At 40.9% G+C, this 24,974-nt stretch overlaps 1 long non-coding RNA gene across 2 annotated transcripts in view; it reads left to right on the top strand.

The window, feature by feature from the left end:
- LOC135447392 (uncharacterized) overlaps window positions 1-24,974 on the top strand; it is a 240,880-nt gene that overhangs the window by 114,507 nt on the left and 101,399 nt on the right. The window lies entirely within an intron of this gene.

The raw sequence follows: 24,974 nt of genomic DNA, 5'->3' as shown, positions 1-24,974 counted from the left end.
TCAGAAAGGAAAGATGCACCCTTAAAAGAATAAAATCCTGTGAGCAAGGAATAGGGGTGATGTATATGGAGAAGCAACACCTTTTCCATTAGGAGATTACAAGTAACCCCTGACAAGTGATGTCTTCAGAAGGCCGACCTAAAAGAGAGGCTAGATGGAGTTAAAGAATAAATTAGATATTTATTAAAAGGCCTCAGTGGGTACACCTTGGGCAGCACAAGAATCCAGCCCGGGCTACACCCAAGACAGTCACAAAATGGACAACTGGTCATGAGCTCTCTCACTTTTATAAATTCTGGTCCATTTGCATATTGGAGTTAATTGTCCAATTATAGCTTTAGTTTATCAAGTCCATCCTTGTTTTTCTCTCTTTGGTCCACTGTTGTTTATGCTCTTGGGCCTGAAATTTGGATCATTTGTCCTTGGTCCCCAGCTAGAGAAGGAATTGTTTTGTCTACCTACCCTGTGAAGATAGCTTACCCTCTCTTAATATGAAGCTCAGAACTGCACACCAAAGCAGCACAGAATCAGAAAAATATAAAAGCTAAAACCTAAGGCATCACAAGGATAACTAATGAAAGATGAAGTGGTTGAACTGAACTTTTCCATTTGCCTAGTTGCAGTAAAACTACTTTATGAAGAAATATCAATGAATTTGGTTCATTCAAGGCATTGGGTGACTGCTACAATCCTGAATGGAACCTGCCTTCTTGGTAGATGGGATTTGCTTTAGGTCAGTGCTCAGCAGCTCATGGCCTTCAGAATATTTCTGATTTAGCTGAGATGAACAAGAGAAATTCAGAGAATTTGAGAAACATGTGAAGGAGACCTGAAGGCATCATGGAGCAGTCCAACCCTCAGATGATTCAGCTTTCAGGTCCTGTGCTGGTGGCAATGAATAAATTCTCCAGAAAAGAAGGCAGCCAGGTGAGGAGGAGGAGACTGCCCGAGTAACCACAGCTCAGGATGATGGTCTGACATTACCATGTAATGTGGACACACACCCAGAGACAAATCTCAGCTGTTGGAAGGAGATAAGTTATTAAACTGGGAATCCATGAGGGATGCAGGCACCAGGGTGTTTAATGCCACTGTGAGCTGTGCATGCAAGGACTCACTTGATATGTGTATGAACATGGCAGGCACAGATTTTGGGTCATGTTGTAGTGGAGCTGGGAGTTGTGCTTCCAGTGTGTTCCCATTGTATGAAATGATGAATTTTTGCATGTGATAGTATGATTTTAGGTTGTAGGTTTGAAACAGGAGTCTATGAGACAGCATTCTCTGCCATGCTGCCCGTGTCATGTGCAGGGACAGATGGAGCTGGGGAATCTCAGGTCATGGCTCAAAGAAAAATAGTATAGCGGAAGAATATCATATCCATTAGAAAACTAGGAAAAAAATTGGAATGGATAGAGGCCATATGGGGGGAGAGAGCCAATTCAGAGCCAGACAGACAGTGCTTGAAATGGAAATTAAAAAAACATTCTAAGAGAGTTTTAAAACCAAAGGCAAGGAAAAGCTAAGAAGTGCAGACTTGTTGAGGGGAGAAACACCTTTTCAAGGAGAAGTTAAAGTTTCTGGACAAAACTAGGACACAAGTTGGTAAGAATAAGAGAAAAAATAACAAAAAGTTTAAAAAGATGAAGTCTCAATTTATGGGGACACAGAGACACAACCAACAGGACCTCAAATGTATGTGGCCTTCCTGAGGAGACTAGGAAGTACCTGTTATAATTAAAGGAAGTGATATACCAGCTCTTTTGGAAAGTTGGAGGAATATTTTAAAAAATGGGACACTGCTATCTTTAGGTATAAAGTCTATAGAAATGATAGAGCAGGTAATTCTTTGGAAGTGAAGTTGCATGTTAAGGAAAGCTTGCAGTGAAGCAAGTGAGCTATCAAGAAGTATCTTTATGGATTAAATTTCTCCTGAGAATGGAAAGAAATCCCTACAAAGCCATTGTAGCAGCTAGTCAGAGTATCTGTGAGATACACAGATCACAGAGCCTGTGGTGGAAGAAATGCCATGATAATGGGAAACTGCATGGAATACCCAGGGAATGATAGCAAGACAGCATTTTTTGTCTTGGTTAATAAGAATGGTAAGCAACTACTCTGCTGAGTGTTAAGAGAGAAAATTCTTGCTATAGCCCCAAGTAAAGCACAGATTCTACTTCAAATTATAAACTTCCAGTGTTTGGAGGCAGAATTATTTGGTGGCCTTTTTTCCACAGAAACTACCCTTCCCACACACACGTGCAGACTAACACAGGGAAAAATAAATCACCAATCTAGTGTTTAGCTTTTAAATAGAAATGAGAAAACTCATTAAAAAGGAGTTTTCAGAAAGTGTCTCAAAACAGGTGCTTTGTCTAGGTAGAGGACTGAAGAATAGCACCAAATGTAAAGCTGTGAGGCTTTTCACTGCTTTTTTTGTACTGTAAGGGAAAATGTGTGACAAGGATGCCTTTTTGCAGGTACTATATCTAAATATACAACAAAAATACAGTCTTCATCCTGAAATATTGATGGTTTGAGGGGAGAATACTAGGGAAAGAAGAATATTTTTAAATAAAAATGTTTTTTAATGAAATGAGCACATGGACTTGGTAAAAACTGGAGCTTGCACAGGGTTCAGTTAAGGTAGAATAGATCTATCACAGAAAATATATTCTTTAAAAATAGCAGAGTTGCTATCCATGGTGACGCTTTTCACCTTTGCTTTCTGAAGTATGAGTTCCAGAAAACTTTCTTAAATTGTGTATACATTATAAATTGTACCTGTATGAGAAAGGTCATGTTCAGAAGTGGTTGTTATGCTGCACTTGCTGTCTCATGATATAGCTCATAATGCTCTATTTGACATGAAACAAACCTGATAAATTGTCTCTTGCGAGGAAAAGACAAAAGACTCGAGGAAAAAGAACCCATAAAAAATAAGGGACCAATTCTCATTTTGCAGATGTTAGTTCTTTCTGTGCTGGTTGGGATGACACAGCTATTCTGATCAGGTCTGTCCATTTGTGACTTCAGACAGCTGCCTTTTAGCTAAATAACCCAGATGCACAGTTCTGAGCTACAAACTGTGATGCTCATTATAGCAGTTTGGAGTTCTTCCATCTAACTGCTTTCTCAAACAAAATGTATTTGGTATGGTTAAATATCTTGTTTTTCAAAGGATTTGTGTGTGCCTCCTTATTACAGTCCTGAACAAGTAATTCATACTCCCATTAAATAGATGGTGCTGTGCAGGTGACTCGCTCTCTTGTTTTCTTCTGCAAATCCACCCTCCACACGCCTCCCACAGTGCTGCCAGGTGAGAAAGGGTCATGGTTCCTCAAAGAACCTGTGCTTTTGGTGAGGATGGAGGCTTGATGGTCTGAACCTACAGTCAGGCACAGACTGCGCTTTCAACTGAAATGATTTGTGTTTGGCTTTTAGGCTTGATTCTCTGTGTGTGTATGTTTGCCAGAGGTCAACTTGCCTCTGAAAAAGTGTTTCTAAAATGAAATTAAAGAGTTTAATGTGGAGGAAAGGTCAAGAATTGCTTTTTGGGCTGTGCTGAGGTGAAGTAACTCATAGAAATAGGCTGAAAGAGAATTAAAGAAAATGTCAAGTAAGATTTCCTAACAATGAGGTTCATTAGTCTCTCCAGGGAATGATAGGAACCTGTGTGAAATCCTTTCAGCTAAAAATGAGGAAGATATTCACTCAGTCCTGGTTTTATGTAATTTGGCCCCTTTTGCTGAACTTAATTCAGTTTATAAAGAAAAATTCTCCTGCCTACTCTTCATACCAAGGACTTTTTGGGAGTTGAAGCTGCAGAAAACAGGAGATAATGCTACCCTGTCTGCGTGGGGTGGCATCTGTATTCTGTCCCTGGTCATCATTTGAAAGTATAATGTATCTTTCCATGTGGAGGAACAGAACTCCTTGGAGGCAGCAAAACAGCTAATAAGAGTAAGATTACACGTGGGCAGTTTAGCGTTGAAGAGTACAAAAATGTTTACAGAGGGTGCAAACACAATTAACAGGTGTATAAAGTCATACTAAGTTTTTCTGGCATTTCTAGGCTGCCTGGATGTGACACTGTACCTTCCACTGGCACCAGTGTTCACCCTGTTGACCAAATATTAAGTCTTGTGGTCAGTTGGGCAACAGATTGTTGAGGGTGTGCAGCAAAAATACCCACAAAAAACCCCCAAGAATGCAAACAGTATGGCCAGCAGTCATTTTCTATTATTATTCATTCATGTGTGACTTGCATGTAAATTCTTCGCTTGAAATCCAACATTATGCACTGTGCTCATTTTAAAAATCTTTTTCCCCTCCTTATACCTCTAATGTCCTTGTGTTGAAAGGTGAATTTTGTACTAAACACATGAAGAAGACAGCATAAGGATTATAGCAAATCCAGTAAAAAGGCAGCCATGGCATCATCCAGAGTTCATTTGTCAGGATTTATATGTGGAATGATCACACAGAACACTATTCCCTTGAGACCCTCCAGCTAATAATGGGTAAACTCTGCCTGATCACTAATGGATCTGTCAAGAGAAGTGAAAAAGTAAAGGAGTGGCTTCTTGGGAATAAGGTAGTTTCCTGTTGTATTTGCATAGAGGATGCTTAAAGAGATGAAGGGAGAAAATTATAGAATGGGTAAATACAGGTAGCATTCAATACCCTTATTTGGCTCAGACATGGAGTGGATATAAATTGCCACTACTCTCTTAAGACAGTAAAAACAAGCTACTTATGTTTGTGGAGAGTGTAATCCAAAGTGTACATCCACATTCTATATGGGTTTTGTGAGAGGCAGGAAAGGAGTACTGGAGACCACTCTGTTTCTGTATGATTTTTCTACTTCTACACGCCTTCCAAAAGGATTCTGCCTTTGTTTTATGCTACTCCCTAGTGTATGGCATAGCCTGACTCCCTGATGATTGAAAGAAATACTACAAATTCTGTTCCAAAGTGCCAAATGGGGGGTTACAAATCCATATTAATTAAGCTTTCACCCCTCAACAAAATAAAGTAATTAACATCTTGTTACAAAAGAGCTTTAGCAGCTGAGGATTTTACCCAGCTGTGATTTTTCTGAACATGATGAAGTTGGAGTAGGCGATTAATGCACTTTGCATGTAAAGGAATGACCCTTAAACAATAAATGTTACCAGACTTCTGAGAAATCTCTTAATAAAAGTAACACCCCTATACAATGATGCAGTGATTGAATTGTTTCTCCAGGCATGATTTTGTGTAAGGAAAAAATAACAACTGGAAGTAAAGCCCTGTGTTTTTTCTCTCAATGGAAAAAAATATGTTAATGAAGAAAATACATCTGGCTTGTAGCTGTAGTTCTTAATTTAGTGAAAGGCTTATTTTAAGAGCAAGCAAGGAAAAGAAATATTATATTTAAATATCATACTCAGTGTTACATGAAGCTGCTGACTTTTACTATGTCACTTTTTCTCATCACCAAGGCCTGAAATGTGGGCACCGTACCTGGGTGATGTTACTACTTTGGCATTGCAAGTGAATCACAGAATCAAAGTATGGTTTGGATTGGAAGAGCCCTTAAAGATTATCTAGTTCCAACCCCTCTGCTGTGGACAGGGAGACTTTTTACTACATCAGGTTTCTCATAGCTTCATCCAGCCTAGCTTTGAATGCATCCAGGGATGGGGGATCCACAACTTTCCTGGGCAACCTGTTCCTTTATCCCATCATCCTTGCAGTAAGGAATTTAATATCTAATCTAAACCCATCCTTTCAATTTGGAGCCATTCCCCCTTGTCCTGTCACTGTATGCTCTTTTCACTCTTCATCTTTCTTGTATGTTCCCTTCAGCCTTCTTGGAAGACTGCAAATAGGTCAGTCTGAAGCCTTCTCTTTTCTAAGCTGAGCAATCCCAATTGTCTCAGCCTTTCCTTACAGGAGAGATGCTCCATCTCTCTTATAATTTTGGTGGCCTCCCCTGGACTCCCTCCAATAGGTCCATGTCCTTCCTATGCTTGTGAGGTAAAGCTTGGATGCACTTTTTTGTGTCTCTCAGTAGGTTAAAGCTTGGAAAATTTTCTCTTTTTTTTTAATTTTTTTTTTTTTTAGAGAGGAGGTTCTGTACAATGAAAGTGATCTGTATGTCTGTCCTAGGCCTGATTCAGAGCATTGCTTGAATTGCTCATTAGTCTTTCTGGATTTCTCAGTATATGGGAAATATTGCATCTATTATATCAATGTGAATAGCACTACCACTGCTGAAAACTAGATTCTGAAACGTCAATGTGTCATCTAACTAAATTACAGCATGTGTTTATTAGCTTATGAGTATTTATGCCCTAGGGTCTTCAAAATGTTTTCTGTATGCCTGTGCTACTCATTTGTATACCAATATATTAAAATTCTGCAATCCTTGAAAAGGCCTGGGTGATTATGACATCATCTGGTGATGCTTCCTTAACTTTATGATGCCAAATGGGTTGAGAGGACAAGCCTAAGCATTTCAGCCACTGGGACGTGCAAGATTTATGTTTGTTGCACGGTGGGAAAGCTGTCCCCAGTGGGAATGCAGGAATGAGAAGGTTAGAGAACTGTGGTCACTGAGCATGAGCTGCTGGCTTTTAACTTGTGTTTTATATACTTAGTGGCTTGGCAATCTCAGGGCTTTGGCTGACAGACTAACATCTAGATGTTTGAACTATATTGTCCAAAATAAATTCTGGTTTCTCTGTGTGCATTTCAGATGCACTATTTCTATTCAAGGCTGTATCTTGATAAACTGCCTGTAATTACAAGGTAGCTTCTCACCTGGAAAAGTCCAAATATCTTCTCCTACATCCATGGAGTTTTTGTCCCCATTGCACTGATTTCTTTGTGTTTGACAGTGGATTGCTATCACCATCACAAGCAGGTCCTTTGGTTTGAATTTGTCAAGTCACAGTTAAGAGCTCTGTCACAAATCAGCCTTCCTCGACTGAGAGACTACGGGTTGAAACTCATACCTTCACTTCCTAACTAACCTGATGGTGTTAGCAAAACGTGGAAAAAGTGACAAAGAAAAGATGGGAAACAGCAATATCAGACATATTTAATGGACAGTTTGCTACTTTATCTACAGTACAGAAGCTGTGGAAAAAGACTAGTTAATAGCAGGATTTTACTAGGAAAACCTTAATATAATGGATTAAAAAAAACCTAGCATCACTGTTGAACAGTAGAACTGCAATAAAGTAGGCAAGCAGGAAGGTCACAGGGCCATGCCCAGTGGTGGAGTGAGCAGTACTGAAATGTTGCATATGGCAGCATGCACAGTGCTTATAACTAGGAAATGCTAAATCTGATGTTATTAAATGAGGTGGCTATTCAAGGAAGGCATGGTAAATAGGAGCGTGCATTCACTGTGATATCTTTTCCTGACCTAATTATTTGTGTTCCACCAGAACAATTCACTTTCACTCTGAACTTGAGAAGCTCAAAAGGCAGTTTAATTGTTGTCCAAGGTTAAATATTTAACAGAACAAACTGAGCCTGTGGTCACAATTGGAAAACCCTTTGTAATAATGAGGGATGCTCAGTAGGACTGTAAATCTCAATGGTATTAGTGTGGGGACAGTGCTATGTAAACAAAGGGCTTTCAAATGTTTTTATGGTTTGATTTTTGAGAGGATTTGCTTACACAATCCAGTGAAACTTTCTTGTTTAAGCTGTGCTTTTTACATGCAGAAAATGTTATAGAACAGAAGTCTGGACCTGATTTGCTGGATCTATCTTTGCACTGCTCGCTCTTTGGGTATGTCTTTGCACATCCATGCTCTTTCTCCTGCTCCGAGTCTCTTCAACACTCCTCCTGCCTTTGTGCACATTTGAATGTCTGAACCAGCCTCCTAAACTCCCCAGCTCAAAGTCTGGCTATTGAAGAGCTTTAATTTACTTATTGATGCTGTGTTTTCCCTTGGGCCTCATACATCTCTGCAGTGGTTTCTTGACCTTTCTCCCATGATTGTGGTGAATAGGTCACTTCCTTTGCAGCAACCTTTTGTGTCTTCAGCAACATCTCAGCAGTGGCCTAGACATGTGTATCCTTGCAGACTTTCCTTACCTGTTTCATACCTAATTTTTATTGCCTTCCTCAGGCCTTTTCATGCTGTGTCCATATCCCTTCTAAACTCAGCTGAGTGTTTTTGCTGTGGCCTTGCTGCTGCTGAGGTCAGAAGCTTCCCACCTATTTGGGCACTCTCTCTTTGCATCACCTGGAGTAGAATTTGCCCTATCTGTTCCTGTATTTTGACTTATTTAGAGCTAGCTGGGAGTCACCCTATATTACTGATAATTATTTTCTTTTGAATTCTGAAGGATTTCAGAAAAGTAATTTCTATTCTGTTGCCTAGGTTGTCAGTCATAGCAGGGGGTAATGCAGGAATAGGAAAGACCTTCCTGGGAGTCTTCTTGATAACTTGACAGTTTGGGTGGAAAATGACACTGAAGGACTTAGAGCAGTTTTCTGTAGAGAAATCTGGACTCTGAACAGTCGGTTTTGAGCATTTCAGGGTTGTCTAAACATTCATCTGAGGCTTGAAAAATTTCCTGTATCTTAACTCCTTGCTTCCTTGGGAAAAAAAAAAAATATTATTAGATGTTTACTCACATTGTGTTTAAATTTACCTTGAAAGGTCATTTGAAGTCATACCTGAAAATGGAATCTACTTTCCTGAATAATTTGTGTGTCTTGTCAGGTTTTATAAAGGTAGCTTTACCATTAGTGCCAGGGCTGATTCAATATGCAATACTTCAAAACAAAAAAGGAGATGAATATTAGATGCAAACTCATTTACTGAAATTTGTTGAAATTCCTATAATACACCTTATTGCAACCAATAGAGTCAACCATCAATCTGCTTAAATCTTCAGTGAAGAAGGTGCTAATAAATAACCAAGTGTAAGAATTAGTCACTATGTGTCAGCAAGTGCTCTTTCCTGTGCTTGGTTTGGTCAGTTTATAAGGCAGTACACAGAAAACTATCAGGTTTTGGTGACATTAGATGCCAAAGAGTTGAAGTCCCTCCAGGAACAGCAGACTTCACAGAGAGCAGGGTTCAGAATACAGCCTTTATATCCTCTCTCAATATGCTTATATGGGTTTAAAGAATGCTTATATTGTCTAAACCTAAAAATTACTGAAAGAAAATGAGTAACTGAAGGTCAAATGCTTTGCTTGAAAAAATGCATTTTTTCCCAGTGTGCTAAGATACTGTTCACAACTTAATCTATAAAGCAGAGAAACAGAAATCATTATGCAAAGACTCACCCTGGCTGGGAAGAAGCTGAAATTTGAAATACTCTGTCTTTATAAAAAGAGTGTTCTGCTTCAGGAACACTATCGAGAGCCCTGGTGCTTTAAGCCCATGAAACTCTTGCAGAAAATTGCAGCTCTGTCCTAATTTGGAGAATTCAGTATCCCTACCTGAGGCACATGGAAACTGTATCTGCTGGGGATTGGACTATTGATTTGTTTCTCTGGAGCTCTGCAGTTTTCTCCTTGTCACTCAGACACCCCACACTGATGAAACCTGCAAGTAACAAAAGCAATGTTTTATGAAAAATACTTATTTTTTACTGTGATGGGAAACCCCTGAATGTTTTATTTTTTTGGTTTAATTGTCTTTGTTCAAGCAACATTTAAGTGATCCTCTATTGTGCTCTTTGCCGAGTTTGTTTTTTTTTTTTCAATGTCTATTTATTTCTGTAAGTTTGTTTAGGAAAAATTAATATTTAGAGAAAAAAGTAGCATTGAAGTGAACTGCTACTACATACTTCTTCCAGAATAATCTAAGAGGGTGAATAGAGTATTTTATCAAAGTACAAAGGAAAGAACATTTGACTGTGAATTTAGTATTGATATCCTGGGAGAGATAAGAAAAAACAGTGTTTTTAATGGAGTGCCTAATTTCACAAATTATCTTTCATATTAGTAACTGACTTGAAATGAAGAAACATTAATTATATGAAACTAAAAATCATGGATAGTTTCAAAGTAGAGGAGTCTCTGTGGAATGTTAAGTCTTGGAACTATTTCTTGCATGAAGCCCTAAAAATATTGAATATTGAATATATAATTGTTCATAAAACAATTTGAGAATGAATCCTCCATGTAAGTTCACCAAACAAAGGAGAACAGTAGCTTGTTTCCATAACAGAAAATAAGGGCATTTATATAGTTCAAATAGGTCAGGAAGGCTCAGGATTTTGATTCTATTTTCACATGCATCGGTGCTAAGGAGGGAAGCCTTAACACTCTTTCCATATTCTGGCAGAAATAGTCTTTTTCAACTTTCTCCCTTTAATGTGAAGTTTGCTGGATATGACAAGTGCAGAGATTTTATTTTTTTTTTTTTAATGCACATTTTTATTAAAAATTGCCTCCCTTAAACCATAGTAGAAAAATGCAGTAAGGTTTTAGAGTATGATTTTGTGATAATATCTACTTGGGGAAAAAAAAAATGAGAAACGAAAAAGGTTTCAAAAGGTTTTGAAATGTTGAACTAATAGTGTAAAATTCCCTGCTATTGCCATCACAGATGAGAAGGAAGAAAGTTTCATCCATTTAATTAGGTTTCTGAAAGAGGGCAAGGGGCTGAATGTAGTTCCTGTCTCCATAATCTCCTTAAAGGGTTTAATTTAGGAGCCTGGCACTTTTGAGACAGGATAATTTGGAAGTGTAGGAATAAGGAATAGTACAGGAAAGCCCCTCAAATATCTTCATGGGAGATCATAGTGTTCTTCTGTGCAAAGCAAGGCAGGCTCAGTTGGTCCTTCCCCTGCCATTGTCAACCAATGTCTAAATAAACACTGTTTAAAGTACAGGCAGAAAAAGCATCACCTGGGAAGGGACTTGAGAAGCACCACAAGTCCCTATCAAAGCTCCTGCTTTCCAGGATACATAGACATGAATGAAGTTTCTTCCAGTTCACAATAAACTTCTGGGAATTGAGGTCTGTCTCTGCCATCTACTACAAAATGGAAGGTGCTGGTTTTACCCCTTTGGAAGGGTGCACCAGTAATTGTTGAGTTTTTGTGACTCGGGCCTCGCTTCTTCCACCAAACCTGTGTGATTCTTTTTACCTGGAATGGTGCTGTTTGGCTATTCACATGTCTGCTGCCTAATTGTGGTTATTTTATGGATCTAACAAAGTGGTAGAAAGCACAGGGCTTTGAAGACTGATGTTTAAACAGTCAGGGAAAAGCTGCAGATTTTTTTTTCATTAATCATGCTGAGCTTGACCTGTGCCTGGCTTATTGTGTAGGAACTTGAGGCTTTTCAGGTACAGTGAACACACTTTGGGCTGACTGTACAAGAGGCAGGTATCTGCCATCTGCCTTTGCAGCTGAGGAGTCACAACACTCTGACTGCTGAAGGATGTGTATTAACCTCTTCCAGCACCCTCATTTCCCTAAGGTGTAGCATGTGTTTAATTTTAATAAGGACATGTGCAGTTTCTTGTTGTATTTATTTGAAGGGCCAGACTTTTAAGCATTCTGAGATGTTAGGATGCATTAGTTCATCCTATTATAAGATCCTTTGTGAAAGGTTCTGGTCTCTGTTGCTTGGCTCCCAAGTCTACCTTGGCTTGTGGTACCAAGGTCAGGAAGGAAAGTTCTGAACTTGTTGAGTGTCAATACTTTTTGATTTTCTTCCTCTCTCTGTAGCAGATTGCTTCCAATACTAAACATTCACCATGTGCAGTGATGTGTATGGGAATTCATTGTCAAACAGGACACAGCTCTCACTGCATTCCTTCCATCCATGTTTACTCATGCAGCTTTGGTTGAGCTGGTTTGGCTCTTATTTAAACACTGTATACTTGTGATAATGATTATTCCCAGGCTTTGTACTTTGTTAGTTTCTCTGTCATTCGGACAGGGAATTTATTTCCAGTGCATCCAGGAACCTCATGGATTGCTCATGCCCTGCTACATTGTCCCTCCAGCAGATATCCAGGTGGCTGAAGTAGCCCAGGAGGACCAGGGCTGGTGGACATGAGGCTGCTCCTCTCTGTCTGGAAAGGATTCATCTGCTCAGTCTTCCTGAGTGGGTGGCCTGAAGCGGCTCCTCACTACAATGTCACCTGTCCCTGCCCTCCCTTCAGACCTGACCCACAAGACCTTGGTCAGCCCCTAATCCATCCCCAGGTGGAATTCCATGCACTTCAGCTGGTCATTGACATAGAGGACAACATGCCCTCCTTGTGTCCTCTGCCTGTCCTTCCTAAAGAGCCCATAACCTTTTATTCCAACACTCCAGCCATAGGAGGCATCCCACCATGTCTCCATGAGGCCGTGGTCCTGCAGGTGTGCGCACGTCTATAACCCCTCATGTTCATTCTCCATGCTAAATGTGTTTGCATGGAGGCATGTAAGCTGGCACTTGGATGAGGCTGACTCACTGCCTGGAGCTGCTGAAATTCCAATGGGCTGTGCTTCAGGTGCTCCCTTGCTGACCTGTGATCATCTCCATGCTCTGGGCATCTTTCACTGTCACAGACATCATACTTGTAGGAGTAGGATGGGATGAAGCTCAGCTTCCTGAGAAACTGTAGTTTTAAATCTCATCATCCTCACCATCTGGGCAAGCCTATGAAAGAAGATGCTCTTTCCCTTCTCTGACAGATGGGGCCTCATCAGCCCCTAACAGGCCAGGTTTCTCCAAGGAAGTCCCATGGCTGAACTCCTGACTGTGGCATCTGTCCTATATCCATTTGTTACTTGCCAGATTTGACTGGCCCTTTCAAGCCCCTTCCCTCTGATTGGGAGGATTGATAAAAAAGCCCCCTCTGCAATTCAGAGTCCCTCACCAGCACTCTGTAATCCTCCAGTCTCTTGGTGACCTCCCTGATATGAGCCCCAGAGAGCAGCAGCACTCCCAGGAGTGCAGTGGGTCTGCAAATGGATCCTGATGGACCTCTCACACAATACTTTTTGTACATGGATGCATTTCAATCATGTATCATGTACAAGACCTTTTACAGTAGATTATACAAGCAGGCAGTATGCAAACTATTGCTCTAGTCCTCTCCTCTGGATATGAATTGATGGAATCAAATCAGCATCACTGATTTGGGAACTAAAAGCCCCAGGGTCACTCTTCTGCACTGGCTGGAGCTCTAACCTTTAGCAATGCACTTCTTCCCTCTATCACCAGGTTTGTTTGGCTGGTCAGCTTTCTGGAACAGGGCTGTTCTCTCACATAACTGAGTAATTTCTGTGAGGATTGTCTCTCTTCTTTTTATTTTTTTCTACATCTGTGCTTTTTTCTAGTATTGACTTTACAACCCTCTCAATTTGCAGATCATTGGAATTTTTCCAGTGCAGGTGTGGACTCCAGTTGAGTAAATTTCAGCCTTCTGATAATGGGCTTTCTTTTCTTCATTACCTCTGCTGCCATAATTAAGTGGTTTTGCTTGGTAGAAATGAAAATCCCCAAAATGTTTGCTTAGTTCACAGCACCAGCAATGCTGGATTCAGCCTGTTCTTTTATGTGCAGTGCTAAGAACTGTCTTAGGAGTACATGAAAACAGAAAATATGTTCCAGAGACAACATGATCTTCCCTTTTCAGACTGGAAAAATGCTTTCTCAGAGAGACTGATGAAGAAGATTTTGGTTGTATGTTTATTTCGTCCTATAAAGACAGCTGCAGGAGATGTATGCCATTAGGTGTAAAACATTTTGCAAACACTTCTAATCCTTTCCAAAATTTTTTGCTAGTCATGTTAACAGAGCAGAGCACAGGAAGGAAATTCATTTGTAGCTGTATCTGATTGTTGCTACTTATTTCTATATCCAGTTGTGCTCAGTCCGGGGAAAGTACCTCTTGCTGCTGTGGCTGTCCCAGCTGGATGGGAGCTGGAGAAAACATGGCAGTGATTTGAACTTTTCCACATGTTAGAGCTGGTCCAGCCCTTTAAGTGTTCCTTGAAGCTTATGTGAGGCTGAGCTGATTATAGGATCAACTGGGCATTTCCATGTCAGAAGTCTACTGATGTTGCCTAGCCCTAGGAAACCGCTGTCTTGCTCAGTTTCACCATCTTTGCATAGAAAATATTTTATCATTTTTGTGGATTATGATCTGTTTTGTAGAGCATCTGAAGTTAACCTAGCGTGGTAGGTGGGTGGTATAATTTGGATTTATATAAAAAGGTGTTTTGAGGTGTTACCTCACTTCTGAGTGAGGTGGCAACGCCAATGTTTGCAGTAAGTGAGGTATTCCATTTTATCCTCTTCCTGCTTTGACACAGCCAAATTACCTGAGCATTCCCTCTGTGGTCACCTCCAAAATCCAAGCTACACAGTGCAGGAGCACTTCTCTGCTCCTGGCTATGCTTTGACTTTTACACTCAGCTCTTCAGAGTCTGGACAATCATAATTCTGTGTTTATTTGTGCTGAGAATCAAAGTCTTTTCTTTCTGAGATAGTGCCTTTTAGGTTATAATTTTATTTGGGGAAAAATCAAAAGGAAAGGATTTGTTTTGGGGTAGTTTGAAAAGAGTGTATTTCTGGGCCTGAGCTATTGTGGTGTCGTTGAGCTGTAGTCCTTCAAGTTCCTGCTGTTTCCTAAAGCCTGACTTATGGGTTAACTGCAGTCCTCAGTGCTTGTCACAGTGGCAAACATTGCCTGTGGTGCTCTCAGAAGTCCTAGAGAACAGAAATTAGCTGTAATAGTACCTTGTAGAGCAAAGGCAGTGTCACAAAAGGGCTTTATCAAGCGTTGCATTAAGAAGTTTAAACTTGCACTGTTTAGATTTTGAGTGCTTGACTCAAAAGTGTGTTCGTAATTTTCTTAGCTTTGTTTATTATGATTATATATATCACTACAAAATACAAAAATTCCACAGGGCAGTGATGAATGCTGGGTGAAAATCACAAGATGTTGCTGAATTTCTCTAAAACTCAAGCAAATATGTTACTTCACAGGATCTTTTTTCCTGTGACATCAATTAAAACTTCTTATCTTCAGAACTTGAACCACAAAATTGTGAGGTCCAACCTTGCAGCTCAGTCAGAAAGTTGTTCAAATCTGATTTGCTTATTTATTTTCAAAAGAAACAAATGTGGGATTTGTAATAAAATGTTTCCAACTTTTAGAAACAATGGAACAGGTTTTCTTTTCTCTGAAGCCCCATTCCCAAGAAAAACAAAACAAAAAATTCCCAGCTTGGGATATACACCAAGCAAAGGAAATTGCTGGCCAACCAGTTAATTTTTCAATGCTGTAAGTAACTGAAAACAAAGTCTTACCATGAGCTGTGTCAGACCTCTGTAAACATTGGTGTAACTGCCAGTTCCTTCTATATTATCCAGCATTCTGTTCATGCTGCTCTAACCTTTTTTTTTTTTATTAATGAATCCACATTTTTGCCTTTCCCACTGGCAATGGCCTTGATTTTGGTGTTAGAGAGTGGAAGGTACTTTGAAAAGCATTCACTTGCCCCTGACAAGCATCCCCACCAAAAAACCCCAAATAAGGCTAAATCATAATGTAAACAGAACCAGTTGGTACCGTGCTGTTTTGCTCTTGTTCAGATGTGATAAGCATATGGAAATGATTATGTAACCAGAGACCATTGCCAAAATGTGTGGATAAAAGCTTCACTCTGCTTTCACAAACAGAACAAATGCTTTCCCATGTCTTTGCAGGCAGAGACTTAGGGCTAGGTGTGGAGCAAATGTTTTCAAAACCAGTTGTTCAGCTGTGCTTCCAATTCCTTTCAGAATGAGCAATAAGAAGAAACACTTTTTTTCCCATGAATGCTGTTTTCTCCTAATGAAACTGTTTTCCAGATTAGTGCCCCATTAATATTTTAATAGTGTTTCATCATTTCATGCTCTTTCAAAGGGAATTGCATTTTTATGGGTAATAAGAATATTTTAACTTATGTTCTGGAGAATTTTTTTCATATTCTTAAGGAGAGTTTAGGGATTTTTCCTCTCCCAGCCTGCATTGGAAGATGATTTGACATTTAGAGACTTGCTCTCCCTAGGTGGAGAAAACAACTGATTCAGAGTGGTTGAGGGGATATAATTCCTTTTTCTGCGTACAAACCTTTTCCTATAATTTGTTTTCCCTCACTAGCAACATGGACTGGACTGAGTTTTGTTACCTGCTTTGAGTACTGCTAAGAAGAGACAATATGCAGGAGAGTTTGCTGCATCTTCTTTGAAGATTTTTCTCTTTTTACATTATCAGATGTAACTAGATTTGATTTAGTACACAGCTTCATTTATGCCTTGAATAATGCTCTTCATTGTTGAAATTCATATTTGGAGATTACTTCAACACTTCCAGATCAAGATAAAGACCTTTCCTGAGCCTATATTGGCAGCTTGAGTTATTTAGCAGTCACTTAATCAGATAATGCAGATATAAGCCCAAGACTGAGATAGGAAGCACATGAAGAAAAAGCACTCTTTTCAATTGATCTAATATCTTGTACAAAGTACTGGTGGTGTTGCTCTGAGAGTGGGTGTACTTGGCAGACTCTTCTGCTGAGTCTTTGTTGAATGACATATTTGTTGGCACAGTAAGCAGTGGTACCATCCCTCTGATAACACTGCACAGGCACTGCCTCAGAGGTCACATGCTGCTACTTTGCATCCAAATTTTTTGGTGCACATTCTCATGGGAAGCTGCTATGGCAGAGGTCCACTGACCGTGTTTTGTGAGGTGTTTGCTGTCAGAACTCCAGGCAGAGGTTTAGAGAAGCTGGTTTTATAATCAGAGCAGAAGGATAGGTACAGATTTCAGCATACTGCATTGCTGTGTTTAGGAGTACACAGGGCTAGGCCTGATAAGCTTCTGTGGCCCAGGGTCAGAGAAGCTGGGAATTTGTAGGTCACCCAGCAGTGCAGCAGAGAGGAGAATAGAATGTGGCTGCGGGATGATTGTGCTGGGCTCAGTTGTTTAAGGGTAGCAGTACCCAGGATTAGGGAAGAGAGGCTGTCATTTTGGTTCAGAGAAGACTGAAGGTAAAAGAATTAAGCTCTGTTAGCTGATTAAAGGTACAGAGAAGATCAGTGTTGCTATCATATTTTAGCTGATATTTTGCATTTAAAAGAGTCCTGAGCACAGACTGAGGTTTTTATAGTGGTAGGAAAGCCTGGCCTTTGTGTCTGCTCTAACTTCTGACTGGGTTCAAACAGATGGTCTTTGTAATCCCAAGATGTTCTGTACTCTGAGATACAGCTTCGTGCAGAGCCCATATACAGCCTATGCTCTTCTTCCCAGGAATAATGTTTTGAGGTGCTGCTATTCCTCTGCTTCTCGTGTTCAACCTTCTTTTGTGAGATATGTTTCATAATATGAATATTCCCATCAGTAGGGAGAACCTACTTGCTTGTAAAGGTTTCAGTATATCTGGGGGAATGGGGAGGAATAAGCAGAAACAGCTGCCCTGGCAGTTGCCTACTGAGATCACTATGAAGGGGATGAACATGTTTTTCCCCAGGGGGTTTGAAATAATACCTCTTTTCAAAGGCAGCTGGTTGACTTGGCTCCACTAGTTGCTTTGGATCAGACCCCTGAGATATGCAAAGCAGTGAGCTTGATAGCTGGTTTGTTCTTTTTGTTTTTTTCAAAGGATCCCTTGTTCTGACGGGGTCTCCAAGGGGAGACTCCACCAAGGGGATCACTCAGCATGAGTGTGCTTCTGCCTCTGCCCTTGATTCCTGGTCTCTTGTGTGTTGTCTGCATGGATAAACCCTGTGGACAGGTGTGCTCTGGGGAGCATGGACACAGCATTTGACTGGGCTGAGCCTTCTGTGCCATGCAGGGCTCCTCTTCCATGAGCCTGTCACCAGCTTTTCTCCATCAGGCTGTGCTTCCTTCACAGGCATAGGTGGAGATTTTTAAAGTCAAGACTTATTACAAAGAAACAGCACTGCTGGTTAAGAATAGTGTTAGGCCACAGCACGTTAAAGAGAATGGATTTGACAAAGAAATCCAATCCTTTTCCAGACAGGGAATCCTTTTGAGCAAATACCAAGCCTTTTCACCTTTGGTATACATTTTGAATTCCAACACCAAAAACTCTTTTGCTAAAGTGTAGAGAAAATTTCATTCTGTTTGTGTTGTGTTGGCTGTAGATTCTTACATGCTACCAAAGTAGAAACTATATGAATGAGCAGGGTTTAGGAAGCTTTTTATTGCCTTCAGCAAGCTTATAAGCTCCTCTGAGCAATGTGGTGACAAGCAGTGGCAGCTAGAAATCCCCAGCCATGAATCATCTGAAGATTTGCTCTCCACTGCAGGCAGCATCTGCTCCAAAGTTGATGAAATTTGAGGTGGAATACCTGGAAGAAGGATGTCTTGCATCAGCAATCTTCTTAATTTTTTTCTTGCATGTCACTCTGTGGGATATGCATGCTTTTTAAAGTAAACAGATTAATAATAATAAAAAAAAAACACAACAAAAGGGAAGAGAGGAAAGTGGATCTCATCCCTAGGTTGCAGGAACTGCTTGGCAGGAAGAGTGCAACATAAAATGCCTGAAGTGAAACAGATTTTGGTGATGGCAGCAGCTTGTCCTCAGGTGTGAGGGTAATTGAGAATGGCTGTGTGTGACGTGCACAGTGGTCTCACACATTTCTTCCCTTTGCAGGCTCTGTGTCACAGGAGCAGACTATACTCATGTCAATAACCCCTTTGCTCCAGCAGAATTTCTCCTCCCTGCAGGAGTGGCTACCTGCCTGGCTCAGACCCCTCACTTGGGTGTTTGCTCTTAGCTCTGTTCAGGAGTGCAAGCAGGGAGTGCTCAACAGGATGGTGGGTTGGGGCACTCCACACTCACCCTTGTTGCTGTGGCCTGGACTTTGCAGGATAACAGGTCTCTGCTGCCCATTCTGGGTTGGAGAAATACACATAAAAGCCTTCTTTCCCTTCCTAAAGAGCAAACCAACAGAAGTAGAGAAAAACAGGAGATATTGTCCTATTCCTCCAGCCCTAAAAAACAAGAGGGGGGCACCAAGGAAAAGCAGCTGCAGGAGCATGGGGAGTGAGTAGGCTGCTGATGTGGCTTTCTAAGCTGCAATGGTGATTTCCTTCACCCATCAGGAAATACAGATGATTCTAGGGAAAAAGGACCAAGGAAGGCAAGGCTGTTGCACAAAGACTAGCTGCAATCCTTCATGCCACTTACAAGAGGGGCTCAAAAATATTTATACATAGTGATGCTGAAGTACCCTGATACTTAATTGAGATGAGGGGGAGATTTTCTTTTTCATGGGCTTTGAGCTATTCTTTCCTTGTCTGTTGAAGAGAGAAATTGTCTTTGTGTTGGACAAAGGACAGAACTGTAAGTAAAGCCTGCAGAAGAGATCCTTTGTCAATGAGAGTTTTGGTTTTTTGTGCAAAATTTTTTCAAGTGTTTTGCCTGAAAGATTGAAGTCAGTTCTGCAGCTAACAGTTATTTCTGCAGAGCCCCTTGTTTAGTGTTCACAGAATTGAGCTTTTTGTATGCTAGACATCTCTAATAGTGTTTTAGCCTCCAGTGGCATTTTTCTTGGAAATTCTTTCTTTGAATAATAAAACAAAACAGAATTGTCATTGTCGCCTTCACACTGTGTGCAGCAATGCCTTGATTTCAGGCTTTTGATGTCATTTCAAACAGAATTGTTATGCATAAAACTGATTTCTGAGTCATAAATAGACACAACTAGTTGAAATACAAATGACCACCTCATTAGCTGGCACAGGATAATGAATGCTTGCCTTATTAATATATTTTATTTCAGCTGATGTATTTATCAAAATAGGTGCAAATTCACCTAATTCTGTAAAATCAGCTCATATTTCTCCACAAGCCTACTATAAGCACCCACTAATATGCTTTAAATTAAGAGCCATGAAGTACATACTGCATCATACAGTGCTTGAAAAATTAAATCATAGGGTTTTCATGCAAAGGTCTCAAACCTGAGAAGAAGAAAACATCAGTAATGGGGGTAGAAATCAGTGCTTAAATAAGATCTAAGGCTGAAAGCCACTTAAAAAGGGCCCCATTTTGTGTTGTCCTTACAGGGGTATTATGCACTCCTGCTGTGAGGGGGAAGGCAAAGGACTGATACCTTCTCTCTCTCTGAACAGCATTTGTTGGAGTGTGAACAGTTTTTTACTAAGCCCTTGCTGGTAATGGTGCTCCAGAGTAAGGCTGGCAGTAGGAAGGTTTCCTACTGCCCTACCTTTTAGGTTTTTATACCCTTTATCTTTGCTGGGTGGCAGTGAGTAGTTTGAATTCGGATGGTTGGCATAGGTTTGTGGCATCTCCCTGACACACAAACACAGCTGACCAGTTTATGGAGTTTTTTCACAGTGTATGAAGCAACAACATGGCCTCCCACATGTCCTGGCCTCCGTGTGCATATGCAGATAAGTTATTCATGGCCCATTGAATCAGTGTTCTTTGAGGCAGCATGTGTGGATTTCTGTAAAATGAGGCAGTGAGCCCACCTATGTCACGTGTGAATTGAGTGGTGTGGAATTAATAGGCTTATTTTAAAATGTGGTCTTTTTCTGATGCCATTGTGTTGAAAGATTGTTTCAATCTCTATCTCATCTTGAAGAACAAAGGTGATAGATCAAAGCCTGCACGAGTAAAGTTGAAACATAGTGATGATGTGCTTTTCCAAATAAAGGGTTTTTGGTGACTTATGATGGTGAGAATTAAAGAAATAGCTGCAGGTTAGGCTTCGGGAGCCCTCGGAGATAAGAGTCTCCACTCCTATAAAAAAAGAATGTAAATGATGGAGATTCTGTATTATTTATGTCTGCAAACCCGCCACTAAAACCAGGAGAGTTGTAGATGCTGTCTCTAAAATCAAGACTGCTCACTGGCACCATTAAGTCTAAGCAGCCAAATTTGAAACACTCTATAGCCATGGTCAAAAATATGACAGTAACTCTGAGCTGTAGTCTTTATTAATTGTATGACAGCTTTAGGATTATTGTAGCACAAGTAGAAGAGAAGTAGGCTCAAGAGACCTAATTAATGAAGTGCTTTGTTGCTTGGCAAAAAAATAAAAGGAAATTACACCTATGTAAAGATAGATATAGCAGTGTACCATGTGATGATCCAGAAAAGTAGCCCTGCTGTTAATTAAGAAGCATAAAATGTAAAGACTTGTTAGGTTAAAATCCACACAGTCCAAGTTTAAGGATTGTTGTAGTACTAAATGCTATTATTAGAAATTTGCAAAGTTAGGTTATTGTAGTGTGACTGTTTGACAGTACAGCGCTGCCACAGAAGTAACCATGGCGTGGTTAGCTCCTAGGAGGGATGATGTGCAGTGTGTAAGTTGGACTAGGTCATAAAAATGGCGAAGTAGAAGGAAAACCTGCTGGTTTGTTGACTTGGGGCACAGAAGAGAAGGTGAAACCTGTGGTTGGGCTGAGTAGGATGTCAATGGGGTGAAGGCTGGTGCAGAGCCCTTCTGGGGCTCTTCTCATTTCTATAGAGTCCTGCAGCACTTTAAAGCCCCCTGTGTTATGGGGGCTCCTTCTCTGGGCACATTTTGCCTGGATTTCTCGCATTTTCTTTTTTCCATTTCGGATTATTTGCTTGCCTCCTGCTCCTTCTCCACTTTCCCAAAGTGTTCTTGGCCAATGTAGTGTGTTTTCATATGGTGTTTTGAATCACAGCAGGGCAAGAGGTGGTTGACATTTTGTTTATACCAGTGCTATTTTGTTACCCCTTTTTTTGCTTGAGCCTCTTTTACAACCAACCAAATTTACTGCCGCCTCCTTGTTGCTATTTTCCTCTTTATTGAATTCCCTTCTCCACCCCATTTCTTCCCCTGTGGCTCTCCATTTTCCATTGTCTTACTTCTTTATTTCCCCCCTAAGATCCTGAAACAGCTCTTGGAAGACGAAGCATTCAATCTTATTTTCCATCTCCAGCTAGCACTTTATTAATAACCCATATTTATTTAGCATCCAGAGTCTGCCAAACACACACATACATACACACAAAGCCAGTCACCAGTGTTTGCTGTCAGGATAATGTCTTCCCGGAGGCTTACCTCCCTCTGCCAAGCCTAGCTAAATGCCTCTTTGTGGAAGGGAAAGAAAAGGCTGCTCATGTTGAATGATGTTTATGCTCCAGCATCTTTCTGAAGAAAAATGAGTGCTGGTCAGGAATGCTCGTGGGCCCTGCTATTGCTGCGGCACAGTGTGCTGGCTGGGAGGGTCTGTGAGATGAAGAGATGAGTTAGAGCTGGCTGCAGAGCTGTGATCTCAGCATTCAGGGCTCTGGGCAGAGGCAGAAAAATGTCTCAGTGTGTTTCATGGACCTCGCAACTGCCTTAGGAAATACCTGAGACCTTGGCTCCACCAGGCCTGGGAGGCTTCTGGGTTGCACCTGGCTACTCCCTGCCATGTGTCAGTGAGGGCAGAACACAATTTCCCCCCAGGCTACTGCCCAGATCTGCACAAAGATCCAGTGCATGAAGAAGCTGGGTGACTGCAGTCAGCTCAGACTGCAGCAGACCATGGAGAAATGCCAAAAACCCCACTTATATGGCTGCATTTGTGGATGGCTAGGCCCATCCCAGCAAGTGATTCTGCACTCTATTGGTGCAGAATCTACAGCTATAGCAGTGATGACTTCAGACCCCTTTCTTGGGCTTTTGCTCACACCTAGAGTCTTGGAGTCAAAATTTGCAACAGCTGACTGTTCTCATTTTCTGTCCCTGTTATTAAGTAAAATAGGTTGTGGTGTACTCCCAAGCATAACAGTAAATCTGAGGGTCATGGCTCAGTTCACAGTTTGCTAAATCTTCCTCTCTCACCATTTTGGACAGCCTCATCAAACCCACCAACAGGTCCTGATAATGCCCTACTTGTGTCCTGAAAATATTTGGCGCAATTCTAACTGGCCTGGCCAAATCCATGCCCAAGCTATTCCTGTAGCTGCACTGTGTAGATGGTTCTGTGTCTGTGCTAGGGCTCTCTGTTTCCTTTGGTGGCATGGATACTGCTGCTGAGTCCTGGCTTCCTGAGCTGTGACAGTGCCAAATCCTGAAGCAAAGCACTCCCCAGTAGGTCTTGGGAGGCTGGAGTTGAGCTTCACAGAGCAAAACCAACCTGACATGGCATGTTGGCCATGCCTGTGAATAGCATGATGAGCTGTGTCATTCTCAGGGTGTTCCCTGTCAGTGAAAACAGCCCCTTCGAAAGGGAGGGAGAACTGTGAAAGAGCTCTTTGAAAAATAGTGTAAAAGGGGTGCCAGGCAGCTGGCTCAATCTGTTACCATGTCATAATTCAGGTTGGAAATGACTGTTTAGGTCCCTGAGTCCAACCATAAACAAAACAGTGCCAGGTCCATCACTAAACCACACCCCTGAGTGTCACATCTATATGTCTTTTAAATACCTCCAGGGATGGTAACTGACGAAATTTTTCCCAATAGCTAAATTTTCCTTGGTGCAGCTTGAGGCAGTTTTCCTCTCATCCTGCTACTTATTAATTGGGAAAAGAGACCAACACCCCTCTATAAGGCATGCCTGTTGCAGGGATCAGAGAAGTGGCTGCCTGAGTGTTTATGGAACTGCAAAATAAAGGAAAGCTAATCTCATGTGAGATTTAAATGTCTTCCACTAATCCAACTCGATCCCACTGGCTTCAACAGGCTTTAAATGGTAGGCTGAAAAGCTGGTTGGTTTGTGAAGTTGCATCAGATTATTTTCCAAATGTCACTGAATACTTGTTCTTAGCTGTCAGTTACTGCTGAGAAACTGGGAAATTGTTGAGAAATTTCAGTCTCACCAAAGACTTGGGTTTCCCATTGCCTTTCTTCTGTCTGATTTTTTGAGTGAGACCAGAGTAATGGAGTTTTACTTGTTTATTATTTTGATTGTAAGTAACTTTCAGAGGGAGATAAAAAAATTAAAGAAGGAAGGAAATCAATGCTTGATTTGCAGTGAGAAGTGCAAGGGAGGCTTCTTCTAAACAACCCTGACGATCCAAAGATCAGGCTGATCCTATTTTTAAATTAGACGTGTATTTCAACAGGAATGAACATGAACAGTTTCACTTCGTTTGTTACAGAATTCACTAGACATCTGATTCAGGTAGGTTTAAATTCTCTGTCAGGGACCTAGAAACCCAGAGCTGCTGCTGCCTTTCTTGTGGAAACTTATTTTCTCTTGCAAGTACATTTGGTGCCTCCAGAGAGCAATAAGGGTCAAAACAGGAGAGAATAACAAATGAATAAATAAGATACATGAACTGAATATATGTGCTGTGAGCAAGGCACACTCGTGCAGGAGCAGTAGGACTTCCAGACAGAGCAGTCTTTCCTCTGAATTCAAAGATAGGCATGGCTCTTTCTTGAATTGGGCTCAAGTCAATGATGAAACTGAATGGAAAAGCAAGAAGTTAGGTTGGATAAAAATAGCTCTTTTTTAAACCATGGCACAAAACAAAGGGTTCTTCGCAGCAGTGATACATGTATTTTTCATATGTTCCTGTCTGATACACAGTATGTGAGTTCCAAGAAATTATTCACCTTTTTCCTGTGGAAGGTTCATCATAACAGCCTGTTTGGACACATTCTGCTTCAGAGATGGGACTTTATTTTCCTAATAATAATCATCATATGATAACCCCAGTGGAAGGAGAGACACAGTATAGAACTATGGAGTAGTGTTTGTGCTATCAAATCCATCCACAATGAGCTTTCAAGTTCTGTTCTTATTGCCAGAGTCCTAGAGCTGTTTACAAAGAGATGAGCCCCACAGCCTTAGCCACTGTGTCATTGACTTAAGAGTAAAGACTTGCACTGACTTCAGGGGGTGCGTAAGGGGAGAGCAATATGCATCCAGTGTGTGTAGAACAACCCTATTGTGAGATTCAGGATTATACAGAACCCAAACTGTGGGTCTCCTCACTGGAACAAAAATGCTGACCTACTCTATGCATGTTTGGCA

Source organism: Zonotrichia leucophrys, chromosome 4 (assembly GCF_028769735.1).
Source record: "Zonotrichia leucophrys gambelii isolate GWCS_2022_RI chromosome 4, RI_Zleu_2.0, whole genome shotgun sequence".
In the NCBI taxonomy this organism is placed as follows: Eukaryota; Metazoa; Chordata; class Aves; order Passeriformes; family Passerellidae; genus Zonotrichia; species Zonotrichia leucophrys.
The sequence above is the reverse complement of the archived record's forward strand: the minus strand, read 5'-3'. Positions and strand labels throughout refer to the sequence as shown.